General features: G+C 40.5%; 1 protein-coding gene across 2 annotated transcripts in view; it reads left to right on the forward strand.

Moving 5' to 3' along the window:
* The first annotated feature begins 536 nt into the window (after nucleotides 1–536).
* The window catches only part of CSNK2A1 (casein kinase 2 alpha 1), a 51,463-nt gene continuing 24,766 nt past the window's right edge, over nucleotides 537–27,233 (forward strand). The window contains exon 1 of one of the 2 annotated variants that reach the window (XM_059406715.1): nucleotides 537–669. The gene's annotated coding sequence lies outside the window, so the exon portion shown is untranslated. The remainder of the gene's footprint in view (nucleotides 670–27,233) is intronic. The other variant, XM_059406714.1, reaches the window with a different exon arrangement.

Raw genomic sequence — 27,233 nt, forward strand, 5'->3', positions numbered from 1 at the left:
GATCATCACTCCCTCGACTCCAGCGTCGCACCACTCCGAGGGTTCCACTGTTTTCGTTCGTTTGTCACGAACTCAAAGTTTGAGCAGAGCAAATGTGCTGCTAGAACCCTAACCCTAGTCGAGGGGTCCGAGCAAGAGACTACAACTCCCAAAATGCTTTGCTGAACAGCCCTGCGGGTCGCGCATGCTTCAAGAAAGGCCTGCCGGCTTGTCGACTCGTCAGCTGGGTGAAGCGCAGGAAACATAGGGACCGCCATCTTAGCTTGGGACAAACCAATTGTACACCTACGGGAGGTTCTTCTTCTTTACCTCGTCAGTTCTTCACAAGTAGTGAAATAAAATGCGCTTAATTATTGCAAATCTCTTTATTATGCTTTACATTGAGAATGTCTTCCATTTTGTCCCCCACTTCGGAACCACAACTGCAGAGATAAAATAGCATGTCCCAGCATGGCCGCACTCAGGCGGATTCCGCTGGTGGTGGAGTCGGAAGAGTTCCCGCCCCCCCTCCTGGTAGGAGGGGGTTTCCGCTTCCGGCAGCGGCGGCCGCAGCCTCGCTCTGGTCCCTGCGGCTGGCGGCCGAGCCGTGTGTCTCCTCCTCCGCCGCCGCCATATTGTCTGTGTGAGGAGAGGGGAGAGCGGCCACCGCCGCTGCCGCTTCCACCACAGGTACGGTGGGAGCCGCCAGGCGAGGTCGTTGGGTGTGGAGGTGGGCCCAGGATAGGACAACGGGGCGCGGTCTCCCCTCGCGCTCCCAGCGGACTCCGGAGCGGCCCGTCGCCTTCCCCTGCCCCCCCCTCCCCACACACACATCAGCCGAGGCCCCTGCAGCCCATCGGGGAGGCCTGGGGCCACCCTCCAGGACGGGGAGCGAGGCTTAGGGGGCAGAGGCTGATGTGAGGGTGGGAACTGGCTTTCGGGACTCCCGCTAATTGCTGGGGAGAGGGCTGGACTGGGGCGGGGACTAGGGGGGCAACTTGGAAGAGGGGGTTGCTGGAGGGGGAAGGGAGCTTGAGGGGTGGGGCCACTAGGGGATGCTGGAGGAGGGTGCCTAGGGGAGTGGTGCCTGCTGGGTAGGGTGGGGTGAACCCTCCCGCGGAGCGGAGCTGCTGGAGTAGGGGCCTTCTAAGGGTCCCTCTGGGCCAGGCTGGGCTTCCCACCTGCAGACTGGGGTGCAGAGGGGAGGGAACCCCGGGCGAGGTCTCTGGGGAGAAAGGGGGAGGGGACCACGAAGTGGGGCAGAATGGGTGGAGTTGGAGTTAAAGGTTAGTTGGGAGCCTAGGTGGAAGAGAGGTATGTAGAATGAAAGCTTGGCCAACAGTATACATGTTAAGTTTGTGACCTTTTGAAAGAGTACGACTTTTTTATTTTCGTTTTGGTCATTTTGTTATTATTTTGCAGCGTTGGAACGTTAATAGTCTAGGCAAGTGATGGGTGGAGCTTCAGTAGTTTGTTTTTGGAAAGCAAAGTCAGGGTCGGAAGAAGTCGCTTCTTGACTTTTGCTATTGTGGGAAGGGAAGAGTTCTGAAAAGAAGGTGGTAAATTAATTTGGAAAGACTTGATTACCTTTCCTACTGAGTTCTATGAGAAGGGCATGGGGAGAGGACAAGAAAAGAAGACTAGAAAGGGACGATTTTTCTAGGAGTTGGGAGACTGCATTACATCTAAGGAGTGGCAATACAGGCTAGTGGTAAAGAACCAGAGTGCTTGGGTTCTCAAATATCAGTGCCATTACTGCTTAGCTGTGTGCCCTAATCTTTGTAATCCTTGGTTTCCCTATCTGTAAAGTGGGGGTAGTATTTCCTGGATCATACAGTTATGGTGAGCAATAAATAAGATAATTTTTGTCAAGCGTTTACCACAGTGCCTGACAGGTAGTAAGTGCTTGATAGATTAAAGGGACTAGCGGTATATTTGGGCTTTCTCTGTTCTAGGTAAAATTTGTGGTCAGCAATTTAACAGTAGGCAAGACTTCAGAATGTTACTTTTGTAGTAATTGTTGCAGTTTTTTCTTTTGTTGTAAGTTAGTTGACTTAATTGGCTTGGTGGACCTTTGACTGAAAGACTAGTACCAATAACTCAATCTTTCCCAAGTCATTTAGAAAAACTTCACCTGCTGTTTTATCTGGACAGGTTTACCCTTCTGTGACTTTGAAATACTTCCTTTCATGTGCCATTGGGGGAGGGTGCATGATTTCAAGAAAGAATGAAAAGATTTCAAGTTTGCTCAGATTGATTTATCAACTGATTACAAAGTTACAACTTCTGTTAAAACAAAAACATGCCCAGTTATGTTCTCTTGTATGGAATAAAGTAAGGAAGAGAAGCATATATTTAAGGGGAACATTGGGTTATTTCTATGTAAAGGGTTTATTGCCTTGCTGTCTGGGGATGAAACAAGTGGCGGCTTCTTTCCCACAGTGTATTTTTAGTTCTCCTGTTGCCTAGCCACTCTTACATGGTGAATCTTTGATTTTACTCAGAACAGACACCTTTACTTGACAGGGGAGAGGGGGAATTTTCTTCAGGAACGGAGTTTAAAGCCTTACATGGGGTTTGTGTTTATAGTAGACAGAATGCCACCCCTCTCCAAAAAGATGTCCGTACTTTAATTCCCAGGTTCTATAAATATGTTACATGGTAAAAGGGACTTTACAGGTCTAATTAGGGTTAGGAATCTTAAAATAGGAAGACTATTCTTCATTTCATGGGTAGGCCCAGCCTAATCACATGAGGCCTTAAAAGCAGAGAACTCTCTCCACCTGGGAGTCAAGAGAGGGCAAAAGGGTGAAATCAGAGATTCCAATCATGAGAGGGATTCCATTTGCTGTTGCTAGAGGGGGCCACAGGGAAACATGAGAAGGAATACGGGCAGCCTCTAGTAGCAAAGACCAGCCCTAGCTGACAACCAGCAAGGAAATGGAGACCTCAGTCCTACAACCATGAGAAATTGACCAACAACCTGAATGAGCTTGGAAGTGGATTTTTTTTTTTTTTACCCCCTGTTTCTTCCCTTTTAAAGAGTTTATTTATTTATTTATTCACAGAGAGCACAAGTAGGCAGAGCATGAGGCAGAGGGAGAAGCAGGCTCTCCACTGATCAAGGAGCCCAATGTGGGGCTCGATCCCAGGACTCTGGGACCGTGACCTGAGCTGGAGGCAGCCACTTAACCGACTGAGCCACCCAGGTGCCCCCTTGGAAGTGGATTCTTGCCCAGAGTTTCTAGCAGGGAATTAATTTTTAGCTTTGTGGGACCCTAAGCAGAAGACATAGCCACATCCAACTAACTTCTGACCTACAGAAACTGTAACAAATTTCTATTGTTTTAAGCCACTCCTGTTGGTTGTAATTTGTTATGGCAGCAGTAGAACACTAGTACAGATTTTTGGTACCTAGAGTGAGGTACTGTTACCTAAAAACGTGGAAGTGGATGAAAGCCAGAAAAATGTTGAGGCGTATGATAGAAAAGGCCTAGAAGAGATTGTGGAAATACGGGTGTTGACTGCAAACTAGGGCTCAGGTGGCAATGAGGTAGGCTTTGGAAACTGGAGGAAAGAAGAAAGAAGATCTTTGCTACATAGTGGCCAAAAAAGTTTAGAATTGTATCCTTTGGTTATGTGGAAAAGAGAACTGGTAAATGATGAACCTGGCTATCCAGCAGAGGAGATTTCCAAGCAGAGTGTTGAAGGTGCAGTCTGGTGTGTTTGTGGATGTGAGTCTGACTAATGGAGTGAACTCCTGTGAAATTTATAGAAAGCCACTGAGGTCCTTGAGGATTTTATACTATCAGAAACAATGCCAGCTTGGATTGAAAAAGATGGTAGAAAGTTAAAGAAGGCTGTTAAAACCCCCAAGTTCTAGGCAGGAAACAGACTGATAAAGCACAGGTGTGAGTATACTGCTTTTCATTAATAAAAGTGGATGACTCGGAGGGTGGAACCAAGCACGCAGAGAAGTGGAGCTGAAAGCTACAGAGGATTTTCCCCTTAACTTTGAAAAGGAGCAAAGTTTGCCCAGATTTTGAAACTGCTTTGGACCAGTGGATCTGTTTTGTCTTCCATTTTTCTTGCTGGAACTGGAATGTCTTTAACTGTTGCCCTGTACCTGTCCCACCATTGTATATTGGGAGCAGATAATTTTTTTGTTTTCAGGAATTGTGCCTCATGAGTTGTACTTAATTGTATTATGCCCAGGGCCTCATCCACACCTGATTTAAAAGATGAGATTTGGGACTTTTTAATTGATCAGGTTTAGGTGAGTTTTTTGGACTTCCGAGTTAATCCTATAATGGAATGAGACCTCAGAATGTGGGAGGAATGTATTTTGCGTTTGGGAGAGATGTGAATCTCTGGAGGTCAGAGGGTGGGCTGTGGTAGAATAAATGATACCCTGTCCCCCTCCCCTAATCCCTGGAATCTGAATATATTAACATTATGTGGCAAAAGGAACTTTACAAATATAATTATGGTTTAAGTATCTTAAGATAGGAAGATTACCCTGGATTTCCTGAGTGGGTCCAATCTAGCATGAAGGCAGAGAACTTTCTCCAGCTGGAGTCAGAGAGATGGGCAGAACAAGTTGGAGATTCAAAACATGAGAGGGACTCAGCCTACCATTACTGGAGGGGACCTCATGGAAAGCATGTGGGCAGCCCTGCCTGACAGCCAGCAAGGAAATGGGGGCATCAGTCATACAACCATAAGAAACTAAACTTACCTAACAATCTAAATGAGCTTGGAAGCAGATTTTCCCCTGGAGTTTTCCAACAAGGAACAGAGCAAAGTGGACATCTTGATTTTGGTCTTGTAGGACCCTAAGTATAAGACCCAGCCAAGCCCACCTGACTTCTGGCCTATAGAAACTGTGAGATAATAAATTTGTGTTGTTTTATATTTGTGGTAATTTGTTATAGCAACAGTAGAAAACTAACGGGGGGGTGATTTTATTTAAGAATTTGGGGGGGTTTTCTAGAGAACAAAAGTACCAAGGATTATTTTGCGAAGCTTTTTGGTCCTAGAAGACTTCGTATAGTAATTGCATTAAGTGGAACCTATGCCTTTTTTCTTTGGTGTTTAAATATCCTGTCATTGTCCTTAAATGCAATTTGAATTGGTTAGATGACTAGCTTGGTAAAATGTAGATTCTAGAGCTCTAACCCATTTTGGTAGGATTTATCCTATAAATTGGTGATTTTTCCATGCTTATAATAAATATCTTGGATTAGTGACATAATTTCTTCATTACCTTTTATTGGTTGAATGAAGGAGTAAGTTTATATTAGAGCCCTTTAAAGACTTATTTCCAGTTTTTTAGAGGAGATGGAAATGGGTGGTCCTTTTTTGTGAATTGATAACCACCCGTGTACAGTAGTCCGTTCTTTTTACATCTACCCCAACCCATAATGGTAAGGTCTTTTCTCCCTGTCATTATCATTTGAGGTTATCATTTGTCATTTGTCATGATCGTTATCATTGGTGTCAGATTGGGGAATTATAATTGCAGAATGGAGTGCTCTAGCTCTTAAGAAAGGCTGTTTGTTTTTGTTTGGCAGTGGTATCCTATTGATTAGATTGATAAAATGTGGACTCTCAACTTCAGTGAGGACTTCAGAAGTTGGAGGAAAGAAGTCCCAATTTTTTTGAGTTCGTTACCTGAATAGAAAGATGATTATAAAATTAGAACATTTCAGGGTATGAAGGACTTTTGAGACTATGTGTTTGACTGTAGGGTTTAGAATAAAGGAAATTGGGCCACATGAAGGTTAAGTGGCTCAAGCAAGTATCAGCCCTAGAGCTGGCCTAGAATCCTGGTCCAGGCAATGGAGATACATGGCTTTTGAACCATATTCCCTGTGTACCCCTGCCTTGCCCTTTTTCTAGGTTTTACCTTGGACAGATTCTCTCTCTGTGCCTCACTTTCCTCATGGAGTCATTGTGAGAATTGCCACAGTGAATGTAACATATTTAGCAACCATATGAAGTGCTCCAGAGATAGATGTTAACTGTTACAACATTTATGGTAATTGTTTTGGCAACTCTATGACAACCTCTGCATAATACAGTCAATTTGTATTAGTTCAGAAACTGACACATGATGGGACTTGGCATTGGGTTAGGTGTAAGGTAAGGTCTTAGCACTTTAAGGTAATAATAATGTTTGTGATGTTTGATTTAAAATGAGAAACTGATTGGGGCATCTGGCTGGCTCAGTCAGGGGAGCTTGCAGCTCTTAATTACAGGGTTGTGAGTTTCAGCCCCAGGTTGGGTATAGATTACTTAAAAATAAAATCTTTTTTAAAAAATGAGAAATGGATTTGATCTTTTATATCACAATTCATTGGATGATCTAGGCCAAGTTTGTTTCCCAAGAAAATTAGTGCGTTTGTACACCTAAATATCTTTGAACTCCTAAAATTAGTAATTTCAAAAGTGGTATATCATTTAGTTGTTGCTTAGAAATCTGGGCCAGCTAGCCTTTCAGACAAAGAAATTACTCCAGGATTAAGGAAAAGGAACTGTTGTCATTGTAACAAAGGATATATTTACATTGGGCTATAGATAATTGGTGGTTTAAAAAAAATTTTTTTTTGGTATTCTCAGGGGTAGGTTTCAGCAGACCTGGTTGCTGACCAATACATGTTTTCCCCCCAACATAGAAATCACGGGTTGAGTCTTTAAAAGTTTACAGTGGAAGAATTCACAATCACGCTGGGAGTGGTATTTCACTGGTTTCTACAAATCCTGTGTCTTTTAGCCTTAGATATGAGACGCCTACTTAGCAACAGTTGCTATGGTGGACAAGCTTTTTTTACATTAGTGGTGATGTTTTCATCTATAGAAAATACTGGGTTATCTGATGTGAGGGTTTTAGGGTTAAATACCAGGTTACACTTAGAATGATCTAATTTATATGTGTCACATCTTAAATGCCTTTATTTTGGCCACTTTTTTCTTTTCTTTTTATACTTTCTGGCCTCCTGGATTTCTCTGACAGGTTTTTATTAGCTGAAACATTTTAATCTGCTTGGAAAAGTGAACACTTGGAATTTTTCTGAAGTTATGACTAATACACTAATGGCCATTTCTCAATTTAGGTATCTCATTAATGTGCTATAAATTTTAAGAAAGCAACCCTGTTAAAAATGAATGGATAAGTTATTTTTGTTAAAAAATTGAATTTCTAACTGGTCAGAAGATGTTATTACTTCAACAGACCGCGGAATGCCTGTTACATATCTCGTAGGTGCTGTGCTAAGGATCTCTAGATAGTCCCTGTCCCCAACCTTACAACTGAATGACATTCTGTAATAGTGCATGTATCATTCCACAGCTTAGTAGCTTTCACAGTGTAGTAGCTTTTTGAGATGTTTTCTTATGAAAATTCCTATTGGCTTTTTATCTTTGTTGGGGGGAGGGTATGGTTTCTGAAACAGCTACAGAAATCGGTAGCGGAGGGATTGAGAATTTCATTCTCTCTCTCTCTCTCTCTTTTTTTTTTTTTTAAATTTGACTGGGAGAGATCACAAGTAGGCAGAGCAGCGGGGGGGGGGGGGGGGAGCAGGCTCCCTGCTGAGCAGAGAGCCAGTTGTGGGGCTCGATCCCAGGACCCTGAGATCATGACCTGGGCTAAAGGCAGAGGCTTAACCTGAGCCACCCAGGTGCCCCAGAGAATTTCTCATTTTTAATGGAGGGGGCACAGAGGATAGTTGGAAAGAACTCCAGCTTTGGGGTGAGGTGACCAAATGTGGAGGTTACTTCACCTCTCTTAAACCTGGATTTTGCCATCTCTCCAATTGGGATAGCAACAGCCATGGACAGTTTATTAACCTTCAGTTTCTTCATCTGTAAAATGGGAATATAAATAGTACTTGCATCAGAGTGTTCTTGTGAGGATTAATAACTAAAGCACCAGTTAGTGTTTTCTCAGGGTTACTATGAGGGTGAAAAGAGTTATTTTATAAAATGCTGGGTGCCTGACTAATATGAATTCTTTCTCTTTGCTGTCAGTGGAGACAATGTGTTTGTTTATTGCAGTGCTGCTACTCTTTACTCTATTTTTATTTTTTGCTGCTAGGAATTCTTATTTTTTAATGAGGACTTTTGACCTGTACTTCCTGTTTCTGGTGTGTCTTGCTGGGTGAGTGTGAGCTCCTGAATTGGTGTTGGTTAGGGCTGGGTCAGTATATAAGTGACACCCAGTGTAGATTGCCTCAGTTGCTCAAGTACAGTGTGCATTGCCAGAGTGGTTATCTAGTTTTGGTGAATCTAGGGTTCTCATCTAGATAGCAAAGTGAATGTTCCCATCTCAGACTCAGGGAAAGTTCAAGGTTTGCTCACTTAGATCCTTGTGGACCTGGATCAGAGGTCTTAATTCCCAGTGGTTCTTTTGATCATAGTTTACTTGGGTTTGGGCATTATGTGTTAGGAATATGTTTAGAGTAGTTTTTCCTGTATTGACATCTTTATGTCCTAGTCTCTCAGGTAACCCACTAATTTTTTTGTTTGTTCTGTTTTTGTTTTTTTTTTTTTAAGATATTTATTTATTTGATAGAGGGAGAAGGCATGAGGTGGAGGAGGGTCAGAGGGAGAAGTAGACTCCCTGCTGATCAGGTAGCCCGAGGCGCAGGTCTCTGTCCTTGGTCTCCGTCCTTGGTCTCCAGGATCATGGCCTGAGCCAAAGGCAGTTGCTTAACCAACTGAGCCACCCAGGTGCCCTGTTTGTTCTGTATTCTTAAATCACACACTGTAGGCAGAGCATGAACCTATCTTTATCAGTACTTTAAAGTGATAAAGCATTCTGTGTATTTTTGACTATATAGATTGAATACAAATAACCATCTGCTTTGGAGTTGGTCTCCCATCTTTTTTTTTTTTCTTTTCTTTTTTTAGTCTTACTTGAGAGAGCACAAGCCATTGTGGGGGGTGGTGAGGGCGGAGAGGGAGAAGCTGACTCCCCACTGAGCAGGGAGCCCTTGAGGGGCTCTGCCCCGAGACCCTGAGATCATGACCTGAGCCGAAGGCAGAGGCTTTAACCCACTGAGCCACCCAGGCGCCCCTTGCCTCCACATTTAAAGCAACCCATTTCATTGTAGTATTTATGGTAGGCTGTTAATTGAATTAATGTGCAGAATTAGGGAAATAGTGTTGAATTAGTGAAAATAACCTATTTAGGTTTTGAATCCTAAACATACTAGGTTTCAAATTTGGCCTCCATCATTTAGTAGTCCTTTGGTCTTTGGCAGGTCATTTAACCGCTGAACCTCTTTCTCCCTTTCCTTCCTCCCTCCACCGCTTCTTCCTTTCCTTTCCTCTCCCTCCTTCCTTCCTTCTTCTTTTCTTTTGCACAGTGAAAGGTGTGGGGTGGTGGGAAGGGGAGAGGGAGAATGTTAATGCAGGTTCCATGCCCATTGTGGGGCTCAGTTTCACAACCCTGAGATCATGACCTGAGTTGAAGTTAGGAGTTGGGCACTTAACCAGCTGAGTCACCCAGGCACCTCTGAACCTGCTTTTTAAAATTATTATTATTTCTTCTTTTTATAAAGATTTGTTTTAGAGAAAGACAGAATGTGGATGGGGGAGGGGCAGAGGGAGAATTGGAGAGAGAATGTCAAGCACCTGGGTGCAGGGCTTGGTCTTAGGACCTGAGACATGACCTGAGCTGAAATCAAGAGTCCAGCATGAATGGGCTGAGCCGCCCAGGTGCCCCTACACCTGTTTATTTCTAAAATGGGAGTTTACATTTCCTCCCATGCCTGGTTTATAAGAGGCATTCAAATGGAAAGCAGTAGTTACTACATATTTTAGATTACTCTGGATCTCAGTTGAAGTTTTCTGTCTTTGGGTTCCAAAGGGTCCTGCCAGTGGAATAAAGTTTCAGATTATGACTTTATTTAGACTGTGGTACCTGATAAAATGATATACAGATGAAGACTTCTTTGCCCGTGATTTATTATATTCTGCATTGTTGGAGACAGTACTCTGTCAGGTGTTTGAGGTGGAGCTGTGTTAATTCAAGTCAAACTGCTTGGCTTTCCTTACAGTGCTTCCCTTCATTGGAAGACCTCCAACTGTTGCTGTTATTTATGTAACATTGACACTTTGATTCCTTTTCTGGCTTAAAGGTAGAGAAATAAAATACAGAGAGCCCAAATGGTAATGTTTTTTGTTATTCCATCCTCCCTTGTTTGTTTTATGGAAAAGCTTGAGTGTATTGCCTTTTAAAAGGAATGTTGTAAATTTTGTAGATGGAAATAAAGACAGAAGGCCCAGTAATGTGTAGGGTTGTAATGTCTTAAATATCCTTCAGGTTTGTGTAAGTGATAACTTTGTGAGTTAATCAGGTTTATTGTGAATATTTATATTCCAAATTTGGACCTTTAACAGGGACAGAAAAAACTTACATTGTTGGCTTTGAACAGGTAGTTTTTCTGTTTATTCAGTGTGCACTAGGTTAGAGTCTGTTAAGGAGTCAAGGAGCTAATTGTTAACCTTTTGACCTGTATATTCTTCCCCAATTAAAAAAAAATACCACTATTTACATGGCTTAGTTTGATAGGTGAGGGAGATTATTGTTCATGACCTTGAGACAAGAAAGTAGAATAATCATAAAGTGGAGGGAAAAAGGCAATTTCATTTAATGTTACATTCAAGTTTACCATTAACCTGTTTTCTTCTGGTTTAGTCTTCCAAGTCAGGGTTGCTTCGTTTAGTTTGTATTTGTTGTTTTTGTTTTTTGTTTGTTTTTGTGCCAATGACTTCCATCCAAATAGATGGTCTCTCAGAAGAAATGTTTTGCTTGTTAATGGTATATCTGGACTAAAAGCTCAAAAGATGATTATATGCATTCCCCTTGAAACAAGGGGACTTATGAAATAGGTTTTTCAGCCTACTGCATGGATTTTGGCAATTTCAGCTTCCGATCTCTATATGTCATTTAAACCAGGATTTTTTCAGCCAATGTACTACATCAGCAGGAGTTACAGATGTGCTGAGGTACTGGTCCCCTCAACCCTCTGGCCATTCATGCAGGCTGCAGGGTGTCTAAGCCAATGACCTTGGTTCCAAAAGTCTCAAAATCACTCATCCCAGTATGCCATACAATTACTACTTTCCCTTGGTGTTTTGACTTTAAAAAGGCAGTAAGCACTGATAGAGAACATTTGGTAACTTTTTCTTTTTTTTTTTTTTAACAGTTTTAAGATACAAAAGACCACAAATCTTAAAATAATCTTGACTTGAAATTTAGAAAAGACCATTTTAAAGTATCTCTCAGACCCTCAAGTAATTCTCTTCCCACATACAATTCAGGAGATCTATACCTTGGGGCACCTGACTGGTTTACTTGGTAGAGCCTGTAACTTATCTCAGGATTATGTAAATTTAGTCCCATGTTGGATATGGAGATTGCTTGAAAATAAAATCTTTTGGGGGCACCTGGGTGGCTCAGTCATTAAGCATTTGCCTTCAGCTTGGATCATAATCCTGGGGCCCTGAGATCGAGCCCTACATCCAGATCTCTGTTTGGCAGAAAGCTTGCTTCTTCCTCTCCCACTTCTCTGGCTTATTTATGCTCCCTCCCTCGCTGTCTCTCTTCTCTGTCAAATAAATGAATAAAATCTTTTTTAAAAAGAAAAGAAAATCCTTCCCCCCCCTCAAAAAAAGAGATACTTTAAAAAGAACTATAGGGGCATGTGGGTGGCTCGGTCCATAAAGTGTCCAGCTCTTGATTTCAGCTCAGGTCATGATCTCAGGGTGGTAAGGAGGAGCCCCATAGTAGGTCTGTGCTCAGCAGGCGTGGAGTCTGCTTAAGATTCTCTCTCCCTCCCTATCCCCATCTCCCCACTTACACACCCTCACTCTTTCAATAAATAAAATCTTTCAAAAAAAAAGACTATAAATTATATAAGTTTAGACACTTGTGAAGAAATTCATGTTCTTACTTTTTTAATACAGTGAAGCAAAAACTCGAGTACCCTTGCTTAAAACTGTTGTCTTCACCTCAGTGACTCTGCCACTGTATCTTTTCTGAAGCTGACATTTTGTTAATCATTTGTCAAGCTTCCTCCTCATGCTAGAACATAAATTGAAGCCTAGGATACATTGTCTTCCTCTTATCCCTTCAGGAAAGGATGGGATATACTTAGTTTGAGAAATTTAAATGTTTAATATTTATGTAAGTTATCAAATTAACCTTTTAAAATGGAAATTTTATAGTGTTAATAATGGGATTTTTAATTCGGCCGGGGTTTACAGATTCCTCTGAGTCTGTAACAGAAGGTGCAGACCTTTCCTTCAAAAAATATACCTGCACAGGGTATATACTTGTAGAGAGTTTTGTGGGCCTCTGATCTCTATTGATGGACTCCATTTTCTTTCTTTCTTTTTAAGAGTTTATTTATTTATTTGACAGAGATCACAAGTAGGTAGAAAGGCAGGCGGGGGGCGAGGGGAAGCAAGCTCCCTGCTGAGCAGGGAGCCCGATGCTGGCTCGATCCCAGGACCCTGAGATCATGACCTGAGCCGAAGGCAGAGGCTTTAGCCCACTGAGCCACCCAGGCGCCCCCGATGGACTCTGTTTTCAGTGCTATAATTTATGTAGCCCAAATAATAATTTCCCCTTTTATTATTTTTAGTTCTGTAACATTTGCCTGACTTTTTTTTATCATTTGTCACGGTATTATGCTCTTTCAACAGACATTTCTGGACCATATGCATCTTTCTGTGATAGACTCCTGAGGGTACAGAGGCACTATTTTCTGCCCTTGGAATTTTGTTTAGCTAGAAAGACGGATGTGTGACAGTACAGTGACTGTGCTAGATTGAAGGAGTAAACAAAGAGTGCTATTGGAGTACAGAGGAAGGGTCTTGACCATTAGATTTTTTGTAAATCCATGTTTGATTCTGCGTTTCGTTTCTTTCTTTCTTTCTTTCTTTCTTTCTTTCTTTTTTTTAAGATTTTATTTATTTATTTGACAGATAGAGCTCACAAGTAGGCAGGGAGGCAGGCAGAGAGAGAGGGGGAAGCAGGCTTCCCGCTGAGCAGAGAGCCCCATGCGGGGCTCGATCCCAGGACCCTGGGATCATGACCCGGGCCAAAGGCAGAGGCTTAACCCACTGAGCCACCCAGGCGCCCCCATAGTATTAATTTTCTAATCTTACATATGTATTTAGTGTAGAGCAGGGATTGCTAACCCAAATACCTACAGGACTACAGGAGTCAGACCAATAAGATAAATGAATTGTCCAGGTTTACCTGTGGCATCTCCATTGGTTGGGTTTTAGAGGTTATTGTTGGATAACACAAGTTAGCTGATCCAAGGGATTTTTATCAGTGCAGGAGTACAGAATTATTGTAATCTAACAGACCTACCTACTTTTTCTTCTTCTTTTGAGAAATTGAAGGTTAACTTTTTGTTGTTTTGGGGGGTGGCAGCTAAGTCACACTTAAATATTTATAATGAAAATTTTTAGTACATAATTCAACTTTTGTACTATAATATGTAATATTACATAATATGTAATATTGTAATATGTAATAATATGTAATAGCTGATTGACTTTTTTTAAGGGTTTTGTTTTGTTTTTTTAAGAGCAAGAGCGTGTTTGCATAAATGAGTTGGGGGAGAGGCAGAGAAACAGGGGAAACAAACTCCATGCTGAGCAGGGAGCCCAACGCAGGCTTGATCTCACAACGCTGAGATTGTGACCTGAGCCAAAACCAAGAGTTGGACACTGAACTGACTGTGCAACTCAGGGGCCCCCATAGCTGATTCACTTTTTGAAAAAACATGAAAAACTTGTACATGAATGTTCTTCATAGGAGCATTGTTCATAGTGGCCAAAGAGAGGAAGCAGCGCAGATGTCTTATCAACTGATGGATGAACAAAATGTAGTATAGCTTTACAGTAGATTCAGCTGTATAAAGGAATGAACTACTGTGACAGAAACTGCAACATGGATGAACTTTGAAAACATACTAAATGAAATGAAAGAAGCCACACAAGGTCACATTGCGTGATTGATTCAGTTTGTATGGAATGTCCAGGATAGGCAAATCCATAGAGATAGGAAACAAATTGGCAGGGGTGGTGGAGCATTAGGAATGACTGCTGTGGAGTGTTGGGTTTCTTTTTGATGTTCTGGAATGTTTCTTTTTGATGTTCTATAGAATGTTCTGGAATCAGATGGTGATGATGGTTGCACATTGTGAATATATTAAAAACTATTGAATTGTGCACTTTAAAAGAGTAAGTTTTATGTAGTGTGGATTTTATTTTGAGTTTTTCTTTTTCTTTTTTTTTTAATTTAAGATTTTATTTATTTATATGAGAGAGAGAGAGCAGGAGAAAGGAGGGTCAGAGGGAGAAGCAGACTCCTGCTGAGTAGGGAGCCCATTATGGGACTCCATGATCATGACCTGAGCCAAAGGCAGTCTCTTAACCAGCTCTCTTATCCAAAGAAAAGAAAAAGTCTGTGTGAGCCAAATGGGATATTGTTTGCTGTAGAACAGAATGAGTAAGCTGTGGATCTAGACAATAAATCACTGCCTCTCTGTGACCTTACAGCGATTACTCCAATTTGCCTTCTGTAAAATGGGGAAAATATTACCTACAACTAGTTAGGTTTAAAAGTAGTAAATATAAATCCTAAGAAGTGATAACTGACCCTCCATAGGCTTTCATATATCATTAGAGTTAGAAGCCAGCCAGTGTTTGCTGCCCTAAGTTCCATTCTGTTTTTTATTGTTAGCAAGTTTAGAACAACCCACCCTGTTGTTTACTGCTTATTGGTCACCTACAGGAAGTATGTGGTTGTCTCCTATGTAACCTCCATGACAGTAAAGGAAAAAGTAGGGGAAGGTATTAATCCTTATATTCTGCAGTTTCCTCACTATAATCCAATAACAGAGTCAGGGTCGTATTTCTTCTCAGTGGTTACAGTGTTCCCATTCTTTCTATAACCACCTGGTGCCTTGTAAATCCAAGGTTCATGTCTTTCAGTAATAAATGTCTGTGGCTCTATCACGGAGTGTCAGACACTGTGCTGATCACATGGGTAAATCACATAGCCTCATAAATATTTGTGGCTCCAGGGGCACCTGAGTGGCTCAGTTGGTTAAGTGTCTGCCATAAGTTCAAATCATGATCTCTGGGTCATGGGATGGAGCCTTATGTTGGCTCTCTGCTCAGTGGGGAGTCTGCTTCTCCCTTACCCTCTATACTCCACTCATCCTCTCTCTCTCTCTTTCTCAAATTAAAAAAAAAAAAAAAAAAAAGCTTTTGATTCCAAAGAAACATCTCTCACACATATTGACTGGTTTCTTATCTCATTGGGAAATATAATAGTATGACTGTTTTAAAACTCTGGTGTTCGTGATGGATGTGCTTTACATGTAAGACCAAAGAACATCTTTAAAATTAGATGCAGATCAAAAATACCCATCATAGAGCCAAACTGCTTTTCTTAGTTTTGAACATGAGCAGGTCCATGTGCAAGCAGGGTTGATTTTTGCCAAAATACTGTATATTGTTACCTTAATAGTTTGCGAAACATTTATGGAACACATTCCCATGCTAGGCACTGTGATAAATACAGGTTATATACCAAGAGAAATAAATTCTGTTTTAGGTCCTTGAGTTTATAATTAGAAAAGAGAATTGCATAAACAAGACAATTGATAATGTAATGAGTATATGGGGGTGCTTTGGTCCCATAGAGGAGCACTTGGCTCATTTTGGAGAGGTATAGAAAGGCTTTATCATGGATGTAAGACCTGGCTGATTCTTTTTTTTTTTTTTTTTTAAGATTTTATTTATTTATTTGACAGAGAGAGATCACAAGTAGGCAGAGAGGCAGGCAGAGAGAGAGAGAGAGGAGGAAGCAGGCTCCCTGCTGAGCAGAGAGCCCGATGTGGGACTCAATCCCAGGACCCTAAGATCATGACCTGAGCCGAAGGCAGCGGCTTAACCCACTGAGCCACCCAGGCGCCCCAGACTAGGCTGATTCTTGAAGGGTGAGTGGAGTTTCCCCTAGCAAACATTATTGGAGGTCATAAAATTAAAGTCACAGAGAAGGAAAAAAGCATGTTCAGTACTCATTTGCTTAATGTTTTAAAGGTTTAAAACTTCTTTAAAGTGTTAGAAATGTTAAGCTGTACAGTAGAAAGACATTAGAATAGAGCAGAGGTTGTAAACTGATACCCAGTACAGTACTGATTGAACTGGTTATGGGACTACTCAGGCTTTCATTTCTTCTTGTGTTTGTTTTGGTAAGTCTTTCCTCTAGGAATATCAGATTTACTGGCATGAAGTTGGTTGTGTTATCCTGTGTTTAGTTATTCTATGTTTTAGAATATAGCATATGATAAATTCTCCTTTAAAATTTTTATTTTTAGAATTAATATAAATAAAATTGGTTCCTTTTTGTGTGTACAGTTCAGTGGATTTTAACACATGGAGAGATTTGGGTAACCGCCATAACAACGAAGACAGAGCAATTAATTATATCACCTCCATCGTGTACCCTCAGTAGTCACACCCATCCTCCTACCCCTATTCTCTGGTAGTCACTATTCTGTTTTCAGTTACTGTGGTTTTATCTTTCCAGAAATGTTATATAAATGAAATCAGACAATATATAGTATTTTGAAACTCACTTTTTTTTTAAAGATTTTATTTATTTATTTGACAGAGAGAGATCACAAACAGGCAGAGAGGCAGGCAGAGAGAGGGGAGGAAGCAGGCTCCCTGCTCAGCAGAGAGCCTGATTCGGGGCTTGATCCCAGGTCCCTGGGATCATGACCTGAGCCGAAGGCAGCGGCTTAACCCACTGAGCCACCCAGGCGCCCTGAAACTCACTTTTTTTAAACAGCATGTTGCCTTTGAGATTCATTGAAATTGAATCAATGGTTCGTTCCTTTTTATTGCTTAGCAGTAGTGTGTAGTGTTCCATTGTATGGATGGACCACAGTTGTGACGGGGATTGCTGGGTCGTGTGAAAAATGTAACTGCCAAATTGTTTTCTAGAACTAACTATACCATGTTGCGTTCCCATCAGTATGTGTGTTAGTTTTTCCACATCCTCTCTAGCACCGAGTATTGTCAATATTTTACTTTTTTTTTTTAAGATTTTATTTATTTATTTGTCAGAGAGAGAGAGAGCGTGTGCACTGGCAGACAGAGGCAGAGGGAGAAGCAGGCTCCCTGCCGAGCAAGGGACTTGGTCCCAGGATGCTGGGATCATGACCTGAGCCGAAGGCAGCTGCTTAACCAACTGAGCCACCCAGGTATCCCTCAATATTTTACTTTTAATTTTTAAATAATTTTAGATTTACAGAAGAGTTGTGAAGATAGAGTCCTCAAATGCTCATCACCCAGTTTCACCTAGGGTTAACATTTCACATAACCATGACACTTGATTAAACCTAAGAAATAAACAATAATACAATACTGTTAACTGAAATGGACTTTATTTGGATTTTACCAGTTATGTGCTTTTTCTGGTCCAGGATACCACATTGTATTAGTCATCATGTCACCTTAGTTTCCTTCAGTCTGATAATTTTTCAGTCTTTCCTTGATTTGCAAGACTGACACTTCTGGAGAAGACTGGTGAGATTGTAGAATGCCTTTCAATTTAGGTTTGACCGATGTTTTCTCATAATTAGATTATGGTTATGAATTTTGGAGAATACCACAGGTGACATGTCTTTCTCATCATGATGATTGCATTAAGGTTATGTGATGTTAATATAATTTATCTTTAGTGATGTTTAGGTTGTATCTGCTATGTTTCTCCACTCTAGAATTATTATTTCTCCCTTTACATACTTATTTATTAGAAGGGCTTTCCTAAGTCCAAGCCAATTTCAAGGGGAGGAACATTAAGTTCCACCTCCTCGAAGGAGACATACCAAATGATTTATGGACTATGTTAAAACCACCAGAGTAATTAATGAGGATTGGAAGAGATTCTTAGAGGCTATGCAGATAATTCTGTTTCTCCTAAAAGTTCTACTAAGTTTAGCATCTGTCAGTGGATCTTGGCTACAGCAATTACTGTTGCTGGTCTAATGGAAATTTTCTCTTTCTTTCTGGATGTATATGTAAGTTGGAATTCTTATGTAGGGAAGATTTTTGAAAATTTAATTACTTAGTGTGGACTTGTGGATATTTATTTTACTCTTTAGGGTCACAATCTAATTCCATCATTGTTACTCAGATTGTTCAAGCTTTGGCAGTTGATGTTACTTCCATTTGGCTCCCATGTGTTTTTGACTACAAGATCATCTCCTCCATTCTAGAATCCGCCACTTCTCCAAGGAGCTGTCATTCCTTTTATTAGAGAAAATTATTGAGAAACCAAGATGTGGGCACTAATTAACTGTCATTGCTACTCCTTGACACTATTTCTAGTAGCTCTCAGTGGACAGAGTTAGGAATTTGCATTCAGTAATACTTTGTTGTGTACAGTTCTGTGGGTTTTGACAATGCTTTGAGTAACAAATCCACCTCTACAGTGTTATACAGAACATTTCATTGTAATGGGGCAGTCACTCATCTGTTCTCTCTTTATGGTTTGCCTTTTCTAGAATGGCCTATAAATGGAAGTATGCAATATGTAGCTTGTCGTTTTTAAAGATTTTAAGTAATCTCTACATCCAGCATGGGGCTTGAACTTAAAACCCCAAGATCAAGAGTCATATGCTTTACCAGCTGAACCAGCCAGACCGCCCCGTATGTAGCTTTTTGGATCTGGCTTCTTCACTTAGGGAAATATATTTAAGATTGTTATGTTCTTCAGATCAGTTGTTCTTCATGTTCTAAAGATCAGTTGTTTTCCACTGTGTGCTTGTACCACCATTTGTGTACCCATTCATGTGTTGTACATCTTGATTGTTTCAGTTATTTTGCAGTTGCATATAAAGCTGCTATCAACATTCAGGTATAGGTTTTTGTGTGAGCATTGATTTTTCAGTTCACTTGAAAAAGTACCTAAGAGTGGGAATTGCTAGGTTGTACGGTTAATATATGTTTAACTTTGAGAAACTGCCAAACTTTTCTAAGCTGGCTATATATACCATGTTGCATTCCCGTCGGGAATGTCGGGAATGAATTAATTTGTTACTCTGCATCCTCACCAGCTTTTGGTATTGACTTTTTATTTTATTTTATTTTTAAATATTAACCATTTTAGTAGATCTGTAGTGTATCTGTATTTTATTTGTGAGAGAGCGTGCGGGGGGAGCGGCAGGCAGGGGGAGAAGCAGGCTCCCTGCTGAGCAAGGAGCCCAATGTGGGGCTCCATCCCAGGACCCAGGAATCATGACCTGAGCTGAAGGCAGATTCTTAACCAACTGAGCCACCCAGGCATCCCTTCATTTTTATTTTAATTTGACTTTCCCTAATGATTAACAATACTGTGCTTCTTTTCTTAAGCTTATCCATAGATCTTCTTTCACAAAGTGTCTGTTCAGATCTCTTGTCTCTTTGTTATTTGGGTTGTTTTCTTATTTTTGAGTTCTTTTTATATTATACATTTAAGTCTTTTATCATATATGTGATTTATCCATTTTTATTTTTATGGATTATGCTTCGGCATTATGTTTTAAGACCATTGCCTGATCCTAATTCCAGGTCCTCAGGTCACAAGATTTTCTTCTAAAGGTTTGAAAATGTTGTGTTTTATATTTAGGTTTACCATTCATTATAAATTGCTTCTTACATAATGTGTGTAAGGTTTAGGGTGAAGTACATGATTGTGCATATGGATATGCAAATGTTCCAAAACCTCTTAGAGAAAATATTACCCTTTCTCCATTGAACTGCCTTTGTACTGTTGTCAAAAATCAACAGGCCATATTTGTATGGCTCTATCTCTGTATTCCCCATTGTGTTCCACTGATCTGTTCTAGCCCTTTGCCAATACCACACTGTTTTAGTAACTGTGGCTTTGTAATAACTTAAGATTTATGTTATTCCTTCAGCGTTATTTTTTTTTTTTCAAAACTGTTTTGATTATTCTAGTTCATTTGGATTTTTTTTTTTTAAGATGTTTTTGGGGCGCCTGGGTGGCTCAGTGGATTAAAGCCTCTGCCATCGGCTCCGGTCATGATCCCAGAGTCCTGGGATCGAGCCCCTCATTGGGCTCTCTGCTCAGAGGGAGCCTGCTTCCTTCTCTCTCTCTGCCTGCTTCTCTGCCTCCTTGTGATCTCTGTCAAATAAATAAATAAAATCTTAAAAAAAAAAAAAAGATTTTATTTATTTGACAGAGAGCTTGGGTAGAGGCAGAGGAAGAGGGAGATGCAAACTCCCCGCTAAGCAGGGAGCCCAGTGGACTCAATCTCAGGACCCTGAGATCATGACCTAAGCCAAAAGGCAGATGCTTAAACACAACTCAGCCACCTGGGTTGCCCCTGGATCTTTTTTTTTTTTTTTTTTTTTTTTTTTTTAAATCTAGTCTGACAGTCTTTATCTTTACCTGGATAATTTATTTCATTTATGTGGAATATAATTAGTCATATTTCAGTTTAACTTTTCTCTCACTGTCTCTTATGTTCTGGAGTTATTTCTCTTTTTCTTACCTTTTTTGGGGGTTCTTTTTATTATTTCATTTCCCCCCTCTTTCTACTGTTGAAATACGTCGTACCATCATAGATCATAATAACTTGGAACTTGGAACCGTTATTTACCAAAGTCTGATATTAATGGTCAGTGTTTGATTGAACTTTTCCATACATTTTTATTTTGCTTGCTCTTCTTTCTTTCAACACAAACCTTCCAGAAGGGTTTATTGTTCTTTATCTTATTTATTTAGAGATATTTGCTGAATATAGAATTATAATTTGGCAATTTTTTTTCCTTAGCACACTGTAGATATTAAACTGTCTTCAAGCTTCATTGTTGCTTTTGGAAAACTAGCTGTTCTGAGTTGCTTCTTTGGATGTCGTCTGACTTCTCTGCTTGCTTTTCAGCTTCTTTGCTTTGATTTTTCTGCTGTTTTATTATTGTATGTTGTGGATTTCTTTTTATTTATTCTCTTTGGAATTTATTGGCTTCTGGAATGTGGTTGTGTTTGATTGCTTCTGGGAAATTTTCAGCTATTATACCTCTTATAAATATTGCCTTTCCCCTGTGCCATTTTCTCCTTTTTTTTTTTTTTTTTTTGTTAGATTTTATTTATTTATTTGAGAGAGAGCACAAGAGTGGGGGAGAGTCAGAGGGAGAAGCAGACTCCCTGCTGAGCTGGGAGCCTGATGTAGGACTCGATCCCAGGACTCGGATCATGACCTTAGCGAAAGGCAGTCACTTAACTAACTGAGCCACCCAGGTACCCCCATTCTTTTTCTTGTAGTCCTGATCAAAAGTGTACCAAACCATTCCACAGTTTCTTTTTAAAAGTTCTGTTTTGTTCTTTTCACTTCTTGAAACCTGTAGTATCTTGTTGCTTCATATATTCTGAAGCTTGTCTCTTATTTCTATAAGCATAGTCAGCATGGTTGTTTGTAGTTTGCGTTTGATGAGATCAGAAGTCTCTGTAGGACTTTTGTGTTCTTTTTTTGCTGGTTCTTACTCTTGTAGTCTTTTCCTTCAGTAACTAGTTATCTTTTATTACAGGTTGCATATTATATTTGAAAAATAATTTGTAGGAATCATTTGAGGCCCCTAATAGCAAGGTTCCCCACCCCCCCCAGAGAGCTTACTCATGTGAGGTATCTGGACATTACAGGTCCAGGGACCACCTTAAAGCAAGCTTCGTATCTGATACTCCCTCCATAAGGATGTAATTCTTCCCTGGCTCTTCCTCTTCCTATTTAGTCTTACCCTGAGGTTGTAACCCTCTGAAGTTAGCTTATTATGAAGGTCTCCTTTGAGACTCCTTCCCTTGTGAGGGCCCTGTGCTTTCCATCAGGACAAAATTCTAATTTTCAGGGATCAACAAAGAGCCTTTGGACTTCCTTCCTTCTCTGGGTTCTCATTTTCTCTTCGCTGTAGGCTATAATTGTTTATCTGTTTTATTTAAGAGTGAAATGAGTATGTGTGTATGTGTGAGAGTGAGTGAGTGTAAGTGTGTTTAATCTGTTCTCTAGCTGTTCTCAGTGGGAAGATTGACCCAAATAACCTAGCCCACCCTTACTGAAAACAGGAAAATTGCCTTCTACAATCTTGGTTTCTCTGAAAACTGAGAAGCACTAGTTACACTCTCATGGATCTAAACCCCCTAGCTCTTTGTCCTTTCAGGGCATTTGCTTTGTGACCTCTGTAGTAGAACTTATCTGTATGAGTAGAGAAAGGAAGAGAATGAGATCTGAATTGCAATGGTTATGAGTTAATAATTTTTTTTTAAAGATTTATTTATTTATTTGACAGATCACAAGTAGGCAGAGAGGCAGGCAGAGAGAGAGAGGAGGAAGCAAGCTCCCCACTGAGCAGAGAGCCCGATGCGGGGCTCGATCCCAGGACCTTGGGATCATGACTGGAGCTGAAGGCAGAGGTTTTAACCCACTGAGCCACCCAGGTGCCCCGAGTTAATCATTTTTTTAAGGCACACATTAGTAACAGAATTACTGGAACAAAATGTTCCAGTGTTATCCAAATCCAATATTAAAGGGTCTTGCTAGTCTGATGTACTTCTTTCTTATAAGGCATAATGAGTTGTGCCAGCCTCTTATCAAAGGGTATAATGTTTTAGGGTATAATGTTCCTTGTCTTTAAAATTCTTGACTTGGGGCGCCTGGGTGGCTCAGTGGGTTAAAGCCTCTGCCTTTGGCTCAGGTCATGATCTCAGGGTCCTGGGATCGAGTCCCGCATCGGGCTCTCTGCTCGGCAGGGAGCCTGCTTCCTCCTCTCTCTCTCTGCCTGCCTCTCTGCCTACTTGTGATCTCTGTCTGTCAAATAAAGAAATAAAAATCTAAATAAATAAATAAAATTCTTGACTTGTTTAAAGTCTTGTGCTTTGCAGTTTTCTTGTTTTACTATTTTTCATCTAAATAGTCCTATGCAACCTTCAAAACTAAGCTTAGATGTTATTTTTTTCCTGGCAGCTTTCCCCAAACATGGGGGTACTCCATTAATATTTATTGAATGAATGGTAGTGGGTGGGTGCAGTGCCTGCAGAGCACCATGACTTAATTCTTTAAAGCACTGGTCACTTGTGATGTGATGGACTGTACCCTTTGTCAAGGGCAGAGATGATTTCCCTTTATTTTCCAGGGCCTGGAGAAAGAATCTCTTCCTGGCAGTTGCCACACATTTCCTGGTACATAATTGTTTAATAAATGCTTACTGGGTGAACATTATGCTGTTAATTTGAAAGGAAGAGAGAATGAGGGATTAAGGACAACTATGGATACATGAAACAAGTAATTCGGGTAGTACTAACTACTGTTTTTGTGTGTTTATTTGGCCTTCTAGGCAGTGCCATTTTGAAAGGGTGAAAGGTGGGGCGCCTGGCTGGCTCAGTCTGTGGAATGTGTGAATCTTGGTCTCAGAGCTGTGGGTTCGAGCCCATATTGGGTGTAGAGATTACTTAAAAGCAAAAATCTGTTTAGAAAGAGGGAAATGGGGGGGAAGCCAAGTTTCTATGATTTGTCTTTGCTTTTACCAGGTGCGAGTATAGTTATGTTCTCTCTGAGTTTGTTTACAAAGCCTGTTTCTCTTGCCAGTTTATGTTGCCCGATTGCTAGGAAGAAGAATTCACTCTCTGTAGCAACAGTGCTAAGAAGGTGTTGTTTTCCTTATATAACTGCTTTCCCCTGAATGAGCAGTCTTAAATCATGCAGTCAGTGCAGTGTAAGCACATTCCTCATTCTTTACTGTAGAAATCTTTGCCCTGTCTGGATGATTATGAGATCTTGTTCATTCACTGTGGTTGATCTAGGGATGGGAGGGTTTTTGTGGGTTTTTTTAAGATGGAGACTCTAAAAAACATCAGGATTAAAAGAACTGATAAAATTATATTATTTGAAATCAGACTTTTTAAATTTAAAGTTCAAGAATAATCTTTTCCAGTTCATTAGGGAATTTATCTATAAAAATACATTGGCACAATCTATATAGTTCACTGGCCCAAATCCAGCATGTAATTTTGATTTTGTAAATAAAGTGTTATTGAAACATTAGAAAAAAATACATTGGCACAGATGATTAATCAGACATGCAGTTTTCTGGTATTGGACCATTTACTAAGCCTCTAATTTTCTTTTTAGTTGCTAGATTGAAAAACAGAAATACAGTGTAGAAGAGATTAGAGGGAGAGATTCGTTGAGGACAAGAGGAATTTTTATTGAAATTAATTAGTTCTGTATTCCATTTATGTTGATAAACATGATTTTGGCAGTACACATTGTAACCTTCTGGTTGGATGGAGTTTTCCTTGCATGTTATTAAAGAAGAGGTCAAACAGAACTGTATAACTGGCTTTGGTTGTAGGTGTGGTCTGACTTTAGTAGGGTAAATTTTGTTGGCAGAATTTTTCAGTTGATTAATTGGCTTCTATTAGTCTTAAGTATTAAAGAAACAAAATATAGCCATTGTCTTCAGCATCAGTCTGAAAGCTTTTTAGGTAGTAGTCATATGAAATCATTAAACGCCAAAGTTACACCTCCTTTTATGCAATTACGTGAGAACAGTAAGGATGAAGTTAGGTCATTTAAAATGGAAGTTATTTAATACTTTTTCTGTAAGTCAGATTTTTTTAAGGTATGCTTGTATTATAAACACTAGATGGGAAAATTGACCTCCAGGATATCTAGGACTCAGACACTCTACCTAGTTTCTAAACAAGCTTTTTGTAAAAATTGCTAAAATAAGGTTTCGCCAGTATTATCTTAGTTTTAACTCTTGTGGGGAGAAAAAGACAAATCTTAACCATGGCCCTGTTATTTAAGAGAGGAATCTGTGATACTGAGAGAGAATGTATATGCAAAGGAAATACCTACTCCAGAACCCTTGAGTCAGTCTTCCGGTTCTCCTAGCTGTGTACCACATGGCCAAAATAGGGGCACCCTATCTTCTGGAAGTAAACTTCATTTTCATTTCATTTGGTGGCGGGGGGGAAAACAAACCTTGATTTCATCAGCAAATAATATTTAGAGAACACCCTGCAAGGTGCAGAGCCTTGAACTGGGTTCTGTAAATTCAAAGGATAAATCAGACGTGGATCTTGACCTCAGAGAGCTGAGTGCCTAATAAGGAAATTAAGGTTTTTTAAAACTTTATAGGCCAGCCACCTAGGCTTTGAATCCCAAATCTCTCCTGGATATTCATGGCCAAGCAACTGAACTTATTTAGGCTGTTTTCTTATTTGTAGATAAAGGAAGGAAATGTCTAACCGTAGAACTGGGAGGGTTAGCTATTTAAAGCTTGAGAAGGCTCTTTTAGCTCCAGACTGCTTATTCCGTATCCATTTTAATGTCTCATCCATTTTAACCTAGTCCAAAACCTGACCTATGAGGTCTCTTCCAGAAGTTTTCTGTCCCCCATAAGTGGTATCAAAAGTACTTCTAGGGGCACCTGGGTGGCTCAGTCATTGGGCTCCTGCCTTTGGCTCAGGTCATGATCCCAGGATCATAGGATCAAGCCCTGTGTTGGGCTCCCTGCTCAGCGGGAATCCTGCTTCTCCCTCTCGCACTTGTATACCCTCTCTCACTGACTCTGTCAAAATAAATGAGTAAAATCTTTTTTTTTTTTTTTTAAGGTACTTTTGGAGTGCCTGGGTGGCTCAGTTGGTTAAGTGTCCAACTCTTGATTTTTTGTTGAAGTCATGATCTCAGGGTTGTGGGCTCAAGTTCTGCATGGGGCAGTCTGCTTCTCTTTCTCTCTCTACCCCCTCTCCCTGCTCTCACGCTTATTTGTTCTTGCATACACACTCTCTAAAATAAAACTTTTTTAAAAATATCTCTAGCCAGAAATCTGAAAGTCACCTCCCACTTAACCTATTATCTAGTACACCCAGAGTTACTGATTTTATACCATAAATTTTGTTGTTCAGATTTTTGCACTTGCCTCCGTTGCTACCACTATAGGTCAAGCTTTCATCATCATTCTTGCATAAGCTACTGCTAACAGCCTTCTTTCTACCTAAGTCTATTCCTCTGCTTGTGCCACATTCAGCCAGAGTGAACTTTTCAAAATGTGCACACGGGTCACTTTTCTGCTTAAAACTCTTCAGTAAGGGGTGCCTGGGTGGCTCAGTGGGTTAAGCCTCTGCCTTTGGCTCAGGTCATGATCCTGGGGTCCTGGGATCGAGCCCTGCATCGGGCTGCCTGCTTCCTCCTCTCTCTCTCTCTCTGCCTGCCTCTCTGCCTACTTGTGATCTCTGTCTGTCAAATAAATAAAATCTTAAAAAAAAAAAAAAACTCTTCAGTGAGGGGAACCTGGGTGGCTCAGTGGGTTAAAGCCTCTGCCTACAGCTCGGGTCATGATCTCAGGGTCCTGGGATCGAACCCCCAGTCAGGCTTTCTGCTTGGTGGGGAGCCTGCCTCTTCCTCTGTCTGCCTACTCCTGATCTCTCTGTCAAATAAATAAAATCTTTAAAAAAAAAATAAAACACCTCTTCAGTGAGTTTCCATATCCTTAGCTGCAGATAAATATTTTTAAAGATTTTATGTATTTATTTATTTATTTGACAGAGATCACAAGGAAGCAGAGAGGCAGGCAGAGAGAGAGAGAGAGGGAAGCAGGCTTCCCGCTGAGCAGAAAGCCTCAATACCAGGACCTTGAGGTCATGACCTGAGCTGAAGGCAGTGGTCTAACCCACTGAGCCACCAAGGCGCCCAGATAAAATCTTTTTAAAGGCGTATTTGTCTCACATTTGTTCTACCTTTTATTCCCAAGGCCTGGCATACTATTTTTTTCATAGTAGATGCTCATGTATTTAAGGGATGGACAAAAGAAGTGTATGAAAGAACCAGCCAATCATTGAGAAATTTAGCCCATCCCTTTCTTTCATGTTAAGGCTGTATATGAGTATACATACACGTTTACAGAGGTTGCAAGTGAAGTACTATTTCTGAATATAATAATGTTTATCTTTGATTACTTTCCCTTCATATCTTTTCACATCCCCCTCTTTATCCCTAGCCTATCACACTCTTCCCCATCCCTCTCCACACCACTTTATCTGAGATTACTGAAGTACAGTTGAAGAACTCTTGCATTTCTTCTCCCTATGTAATGAAGGCCAACCATTTGAGATTCATGCGAACAACTCTCTTACTGTAAACAGATTATTT

This window comes from Mustela nigripes, chromosome 7 (genome assembly GCF_022355385.1).
Source record: "Mustela nigripes isolate SB6536 chromosome 7, MUSNIG.SB6536, whole genome shotgun sequence".
NCBI classification, from domain to species: Eukaryota; Metazoa; Chordata; class Mammalia; order Carnivora; family Mustelidae; genus Mustela; species Mustela nigripes.